Source organism: Schistocerca serialis, chromosome 3 (assembly GCF_023864345.2).
Source record: "Schistocerca serialis cubense isolate TAMUIC-IGC-003099 chromosome 3, iqSchSeri2.2, whole genome shotgun sequence".
NCBI classification, from domain to species: domain Eukaryota; kingdom Metazoa; phylum Arthropoda; class Insecta; order Orthoptera; family Acrididae; genus Schistocerca; species Schistocerca serialis.
Window position 1 is genome coordinate 682,769,442 of NC_064640.1, and position 8,758 is coordinate 682,778,199.

The window sequence follows — 8,758 nt, forward strand, 5'->3', positions numbered from 1 at the left end:
AAACACAGTTGACGCATGACGCCTAATATGATGTGCTACAGGTCCCACCGTTGCCATTATTCAGTATTGATGTCCAGAGTCTTATTCCGAATGATTGAGGATGAACTTTAGTTTGTAGTTACATAAGACATTAAACACAATTAATTTTTTAAAGTATCTGAGCACATATGAGGGCATGCTGAGAAGTAACGCCTCCAAATTCTTTAGGTAAAAGCTCTTAAACATTTTAAAATAAAACCGACGTGATTAAGATTTTACTTCTTTATTCTAAGCACTCCGTCTTCAGGTCACGAGTGGCCTACCGGGACCATCCGACGGCCGCGTCATCCTCAGCGGAGGATGTGGATAGGAGGGGTGTGGGGTCAGCACACCGCTCTCCCGGTCGTTATGATGGTATTCTTGACCGAAGCCGCTACTATTCGGTCGAGTAGCTCCTCAGTTGGCATCACGAGGCTGAGTGCACCCCGAAAAATGGCAACAGCGCATGGCGGCTGGATGGTCACCCATCCAAGTGCTGACCATGCCCAACAGTGCTTAACTTCGGTGATCTCACGGGAACCGGTGTATCCACTGAGGCAAGGCCATTGCCACTTCGTTATTCTACGTGCCTAGATATTTGCAGCCCCCTGCCACTAGAGGGCTCCGAAATGTAGTGCGTAATATGGCGGTGTGTGAAGTAACTATATCAGTGTGTGAGAAACAGTATGGCGTAATCGAGTTTCTTATTCTAAGAGTTAGCCGACATATGGAGCACTCACTCCTTCAGCATGACAGTGCAAGACCACATGAGCCCTACGACATATGTAACAATTCGACGCCTTGGGTTCACTGTCGTGGATCATCCTCCATAGGGTTCCGACTTGGCCCCATATGTTTTCATCTGATTCCAAACCATAAAGATCGCCTACGAGGGCTCCACTTCATAGTGATAAAGCGGTGCAAGCAGAGGTGAGGTTTTGGCCCTGTTAACAAAGTCAAACACTCTACAGTCATGGTAGTAGCATTCTGGTCGCTCGCTGGGAGAAATGTGTTCGTCTCCAGCGTTTAACTACATTGAGAAGTAGTTATGTAAACACGAAGAATGAAGATGTAGAATGTTAAAAGTGTTTGTTTAAATACAAAAAAACTTAAAGAGATTTCATATAAAACATTCGGAGGCATTACTTTTCAGCAAGCTCTCGTATTTGTGAAAGCTTTATCAAATATTACACAGTCTGAAATGGTGTAAGTACATAATACCTCTATTCAGGTGTGACAAATGCATGACGATCTCTCCTTGAACGGTTTTGGCAAGCTTATATTTCACCATAATAGATTTATGAGACCAGTAGCACTAAATACATGCCACGATGATGTATCTCTGCTCTTAAAGAGAATCCATCTTTGCTTCTAGTTTCTCTGTTCGACGGTTTTGGCAAGCTTATATTTCACCATAATAGATTTATGAGACCAGTAGCACTAAATACATGCCACGATGATGTATCTCTGCTCTTAAAGAGAATCCATCTTTGCTTCTAGTTTCTCTGTTCGCTCCAGTGAGATTTAACCAGTATAAACGCAACAGTGTAACTATTGCATGAATTTTGCCGCTAAATGGGCAGCATCTGATTTTCGTAGACATTAGTTGGAAATAATTGGGAGCACTTGTGCTGCACGCCGGTAACCTGTAGAAATCTCGCTAGGCTTGTTACCGCCACTATGTCTATCTGTAAGACCTATCCAAAAATTAGTAAGATAGCATTTCGGAACGGGGAGAATTCTCATTAGATACTGTTTTAACTTTGATTTGACCACGTTCCTACGTCGTTATCTACCCATTTGGAGATCAAAACAGCTAAACCGAAAATTTGGAGTCAACGACTAGTACTTTACCACAGTACAGATATTATGACTAAATCAAAACTAATCCCAAAAAATGGTTCAAATGGCTCTGAGCACTGTGGGACTCAACATCTGAGGTCATCAGTCCCCTAGACTTAGAACTACTTAAACCTAAGGACATCACACACATCCATGCCCTAGGCAGGATTCGAACCTGCGACCGTAGCAGCAGCGCGGTTCCGGACTAGAGCGCCTAGAACCGCTCGGCCACCGCGGCCGGCAAAACCAATCCCAGTAGGAATGTTTCTACACTATTGAATATCGCAGGGATGTGTTTGATAGACGTAAAAACCATAATATCTATATGTTTCAAATTAGGACTCATAGTACTGACACGTTCTCACACAACCAATATCTGTTAAAAAGTCAAGAGGTCTCATTTACACAAAAATATCTATTAGAAAAGCTTATTGTATGATGTTCCACGACTTAAAAAACGCAATTTGTACAAAATTTGCTAAAATATTTAACATTAAATCATTAATACCCAGTGAAACAATTTTAATGAAGAGCTATTAGAAGAGTGAGAGAATGCACAAGACTGTTTTCCAGCTTTAAATTCAAATATGTGCATACACAAAGTGAGTTTAAAATCTAAGTTACGCATAATTCTGGCGACCTAAGTAACTTTCATTGAATTCTGCACCAGTGGCAGCTCGATAGTATACATTCAGGGTGTTCACAAATTTTTAAATTCACACAAATATGACAGTGTGAAATTAATGGAATCTGCTGTATGACAGTTATGCTTATCAAAATATTTATACAACTTCAGCTGCTGTCAATAATAATAATAATAATAATAGTAATAACAGTAATAATAAGACGGGTGGGGGGTACTGGGCAGACGCAACAGGGAGTGGGGAAGGCTGAGGATGGGAATACAGAAGGACTCAAGGGGGGGGGGGGGGAAGGGAGGTAGGGAGAGGTTAGGCAGGGAGAAACACAGGATGGAAGGGGGGAAGAGGGAGCCCAGGGAAAGGATGGAGGAAAGGAGGGGGGTGAGGATCAGAGTTGCTAGGAGCGATAAATGGAGGGATAGAGGGCATCATGCGGGAGGGTGAATTGATGGAAGCCACCTTGGGAAAGGAGATGAAGGGTGTAGAGATGGAGGGTAGGGGGGACACAACAGTGGAGGCGCGGCAAGGGGCAGGGACAGGAGGGGAGAGGAGCAACCAGGGGGTGAGGGGGATCAAGGCGGCGGGAGGTGTAGAGCATGCGGATATGTTCGAGGAATAGGAGCAGATGGGAGGAAAGGAATGAGGTCATAGAGGATACGCGTGGGGGACGGGAGGCATATACAGAAGGCGACGTGGAGTGCATGACGCTCAAGGATCTGGAGGGACTTATGGAACTTGGGGGGGGGGGGGGAGCAGATACCCAGATGGGACTGGCATAACAGAGGATGGGACGGATTAAGGATTTGTAGGTGTGGAGGATGGCCATGTCCGGCCAGAGAGGAGTTTGAGGAGTCGGATGCGGTTGTGGACTTTGGATTGGATGGAGCGGAGATGAGGGATCCAGGTGAGATGACGGTCAATGGTGAGGCCAAGGTAGGTGAGGATGGGGGTGAGGCGGACAGGACGGGCTCAGACAGTAAGGGAGAAATCCAGGACCCAGAAGGAGCGAGTAGTATGACCTACAATGATTGCCTGGGTCTTGGAAGGATCGATTTTCAGGAGCCACTGGTTACACCATGCGGCAAAAAGGTCAAGGTGATTCTGGAGAAGGCATTGGGACCGTAGGAGGGTAGGAGTGAGGGCGAGGAATGCGGTGTCATCGGCATATTGCAAGAGGTGTACTGGAGGGGGGGCGCATATGTACTGTGTACAGGAGGTAGAGGAGAGGGGAGAGGACAGAGCCCTGGGACACACCTTGGAGAGGGGTAGAAGGTGTGGGAATTGGCATTATGGAGGGTAAAATAGGAGGGACGGCAGGAGAGGAAGGAGGCCATCAGATGGATTTAGTTGACAGGAAGGGCGTAGGTTTGGAGTTTAAACAGAAAACTGGAATGCCAGACACGGTCGTAGGCCTTCTCGAGGTCGAGGGAAACAAAAATGGTGTGGCGATGGGAGTTAAGCTGGAGGGAGAGGAGATGAGTGAGGCAGAGGAGTTGGTCATTGGCAGAGAAGGAAGGTCGAAAGCCACATTGGGTGTCGGAGAGGAGGTGGTTTTGGTGGAGGTGGTGATGGATGCGCCAGATAAGGATGGATTCCAACACCTTGCTGAACACTGATGTGAGACAGATAGGACGATTGGAAGAGGCATGAGATGGAGGCTTGTTGGGTTTGGAGAACATCAGGATACGGGAGGTTTTCCACAGGTCGAGTTAGAAGCCAGTGGCAAGAATGACATTGTAGAGGGTGGCAAGGACTGAAAGGTAGGAGGGAGGGCAGTGTTTGAGGTGGCGGTAGGTATTGCGGTCGTGGCCAGGAGCAGTGTTGTCTTTAGTGCGGAGTGTGAGGCTGATGTCCTGTGTAGTGATGGGAGTGTTAAGTTCAGGTGGTGGTGTGTGGCCCATATACTGGAAGCTAGGAGCAAGGGGAGGAACAGAGGTATTCGTACAGTCCATGATGTCAGGGAAGAGGGAATAATCAAATTGGGGATCATATGGTATGGAAAAAACATCAGAGAGGTGAGAGGCAAAGTGGTTGGCCTTACTGAGGTCGTCAGGAAAGTGACGGTCATCAAGGAGGAGAGGGTACTGGGGGGTGGGACGGTTCCCAGTAAGGCGGCAGAAAGCAGACCAATACTTGGAAGAGTTTATTGGGAGCGTGGTGTTGAGTTGTGTACATGTCTGGCGCCAGGCGCGGCATTTCTTCACAATAAGCAGGTTGCGGATGTGTCGTTGTAATTGCCGGTGGCGGGTAAGTGTGTCCCAGTCACAAGTGCGGAGAAAAGAGCGGTATAGGCGGCAGGACTCTCGAAGGAGAAGGATGGCCTGTGGAGGCAGGGCGGGGCAGTGAGGGTGGATGGCTTTGGTGGGGATATGGGTGGCGATGGCGTCAGACAAGGTCTGGTGCAGGAAGGCAACAGTGCGAGAGATGTCATCAGGAGATTGGAGGGTAAGGTCATGGCCTTCAACCTGGGTGTGAATGGAGTCCCGGTAGGCATCCCAGTTGGCACGGGAGGAATCATGGACAATTTTAGGAGGGATGTCGGGGTGAGGAGTTGGGCAGAGATGGCGACCACTAGGGATGGTGAGAACAGGAGCATGGTCACTGCCAATGAAGTCAAGGACATCTGCGGTGATGCGCCCAAGGAGGTTGGGAGAGGCAACAACCACATCGGGAGTGGTGTTGGATTTGGGTTGGGTGTGCTGGGGGAGGGGAACCAGGTCTCCCTGGAGGGTGGTGATAAACCAATGCCACCACTGGAGGTCGGCAGGATCTCAGTTGTGGATATTGAGGCAGCAATCATGTAGGTGGAGAAGGTGCTGTCAATGTGGGCCAGGAAATCGTACGGGATGGTGGTGCGAGGGCGGACATAAATGGTGGCACAGGTAATGGTAAGGGTGGGGAAGAAGAGGCTGAGGCTGAGATACTTGGCAGGATTGTTAAGGAGAGGTTGGAGCCGGACAGGGAGGTCCTATAGCAACTCCGCCACGCGCCAGAGGGTACGGGTTATTGGTGCGGTGAAGGGTGTAAGGAGCTGTGGAGATGGAGATATGGGGTTGAAGGAAGGTTTCATATAGGATGAAGGCATCCACGTGGTGCTGATGGAGGGTGTGGAGGAAGAGGAGTTTTTGGGTGGGCAGGGAGTGAACATTGTGGTACGGGATACGGTGGGGTTGTTGTACCATGGGAGGGGAGAGTTAGACGGGGCTGGTGAGGAGGCTGAAGGTGACGTGGGCCTAGTTGTGGGAGTAGGTGGCATAGGTGGTAAGATGGAAGATGGATCGGGCGGCGAGGACGATTTGGGAAAGGGTGTGGGAGTGCTGGAACTTAATTTTTCACACCTTGCAGAGTTATTGGTTATTTTTCTCTTAATGCTGTTAAACATAATGTAGATGCAGTAATCTGAAATACACAGCACTAAATCTAGCATGCTTTGCTACTTTACTCCTCTAGACTCTTCTGTTGTGCACGTTTTAAGGAGCTTTTGCACATGCACAACTGACGCGATGAATATCCTTTCAGGCCAAATACATACGAATTTGACAAACAATGTGCACGTCTCACAGAGTGAACCACTCAAATGCAAGTTTACGTCAGTGCCACTAGCTGGTAGCACATTGCAGCAGACTTTTATCCCTGTTTGCTCTGCATAAATCCCGCTAGGCGGTAGCACATTCCTCAGATATGCCAGTTCACTCACTATACAGTAAAATTAGGTCGGCTGTCAGCAAATGTTACAGGTGTACTGACGGAAAAACCTATTTTGTGGGGTTCCGAATGAGATACAGTATATTAAATTTAGATTTTATAATACAGTAATCCATTTGAGACGCTGAGAACCATAAATCCTCGTTTACACGACGACAGTAGATTGCAGGTAACTGCGCTACCGTCCACAGCGCATGTGCGCCGCGCGTTTGCACTGCTCGTCGGTGAAACTAAAAAGTTTCGTCGTGTTCCAAAATTGGCGACACTAGTTCCATGAGTTTTGAGGTTATGTGTGTTTGTAGAGTGTAGACGAACTGAAATATGAAGTGGGGAACGGAGAATAATGTTCAGTTTTTGGATATCTATGCTTTGCATAGGTGTTTGTGTGATTTCAGTGATGCTGGTTACAAAAATAAGCAACATATTGCTGCCCGTGAGACCTTCATGTGCGATCAGAACGTAGATAGCTTGACAATATTTGAGCTGCAGGGCAAAATTTATTGAATTAGGAGCACATATACAAATGAATTAAGAAAAATATAAGCAAATGTAATTCTAGTTGTAGGAATGCTCTTGCTACAAAACATATGTCCCATCGTTCGAAGCCGGCCGGAGTGGCCGAGCGGTTCTAGTCACTTCAGTCTGGAACCGCGAGACTGCTACGGTCGCAGGTTCGAATCCTGCCTCGGGCATGGATGTGTGTGATGTCCTTAGGTTAGTTACATTTAACTAGTTCTAAGCTCTAGGGGACTAATGACCTCAGAAGTTGAGTCCCATAGTGCTCAGAGCCATTTCTGAACCCATCGTTCGAGGTGGCCCACTATTTCTTTTAAGGAATATTGTGACAGGAGGGAAGGCTATGCAAATCAAGAAGCTACATTCTTTATTCGATATTGATCTATTTAAAACGTTGCAGCAGAGCTCCCCATTCACAAATGTTTGAATTTTGAAATATTGCCACTGTACAGATCTATCTACAAGAGAGTAGTTTGCAAACCATCCTCTTCTTAATGCGACATGCTTCGAATAATTACTGCTGTTAATGCTAATATTTATTACTGTTAATAATTATTAGTGTTAATGAAAAAGGGTCATCAACTAAAACTGCATCTTATAGCATGCCGATTGTTCTCGATTGTAGTGCATGTAATGTGATATGTAATTTCAGTTCTGACGACAGTGCTTCATGCGTTACAATATCTTTATTACTTATCCCATAATTAACTTTATTTAGGATAAACGTTAACAGTTCTGGTGACATTCTAAGATACGTAAAAGAACATCTTGGGTCTTCCACCACAAATTATTTCAGCAAAGATGCTGAGCAACTAAGCTGACGTCTATTCTTCATTCAGTCACGAATCGAAACACGTTTCCTTTTTTTTTTCTTATGCACCGATTCCACACAACACGATTTGACTCCATTACAACTCGTGCGACGTGCAGCTGCCAAAACTTTCGTTTCAGACATGATCAGGAACCCAAAAAACGACGAAACTGAAGTATATACTGGTATCACTGTGTCTACAGTCAAATATGAAACTATTTGCGTGTAACTCATTTCACGCAACAAGTGGCGCAACCCAATTTCGTCGTGTAAACTAAGCTTGAAGCACATCGTCGTCGATTGTGAGACTGCGGCATTTATTCATGCTTCTGGCATTTGTTGTGTTATGGAGGGTTCGGTTTATCTGTACTGTAGCCCACATTGTATGTACATATGAACATTCACGAAAACCTGTCTCACTAGCCTCTCTGATATTCACTTAATCATGGGGTCGAAAACGGTATGCTTTTGGCCCTTAGGATTCTCAGCACCTCATTTGTATTCTAGTCAAGTGACCTTGTTGGTAGATAGTACTATTTGACTTTAATCACTTGTGCATGAAGTTGGTTGTATACTCTGCAGGACTCGGCTTTTCTGTGCAGTGTCAACGTGAACTCTTTTGAATCTGTTTTCAAGTGCATGCAGAAAATAAAATTACCAGAAAAAGTTAACTGCAAAGGAATTTGTGCCACCCAGACCAGATCCATTGTCTGAGAACTACTACAAGTGAACATTTAACAAAGTTGTGTATAATGACCATAAGTTGTTGTGTGAGTGCAACGTAAGTATGTCTTATGTTAACTCTTAACTGCTACAAGTATTAGAGATCTTATACATTTGCCTGACAAAAAAAAAAAAAAAAGCACGAAAACTTCCTCTTACATAAAAATGTGAAACTGATAGTAGTGAAATCTTAAACATTATTTAGGTTCTGCCATAAACTGTGCTTAATTATGTACAAAACAACAAAAATATTCAATAAAATTTGCCTGGGTTTGTGACCGCATGGTCAATATATGTAAAACTACCGGTGTTTTGGTCTATGTTGCAAGTGACCTTCTTCAGCGTGTAAACACAAACATATATATATATTGATAATGTGGTCACAAATCTAGGAAAATTTTATTGACTGTGACAATGGCTGCAGAAGCCTACGTTTATATAACAAGAAATATTCTTCCTTTTTCAGACTAGTTATGCATGTTATAATAATAATAATAATTAT

The 8,758-nt window shown here is 45.3% G+C and overlaps 1 pseudogene; it reads right to left on the bottom strand.

Moving 5' to 3' along the window:
• Positions 1-472: 472 nt before the first annotated feature.
• Positions 473-589, bottom strand: LOC126471883 (5S ribosomal RNA; annotated as a pseudogene).
• Between the last annotated feature and the right edge of the window lie 8,169 nt (positions 590-8,758).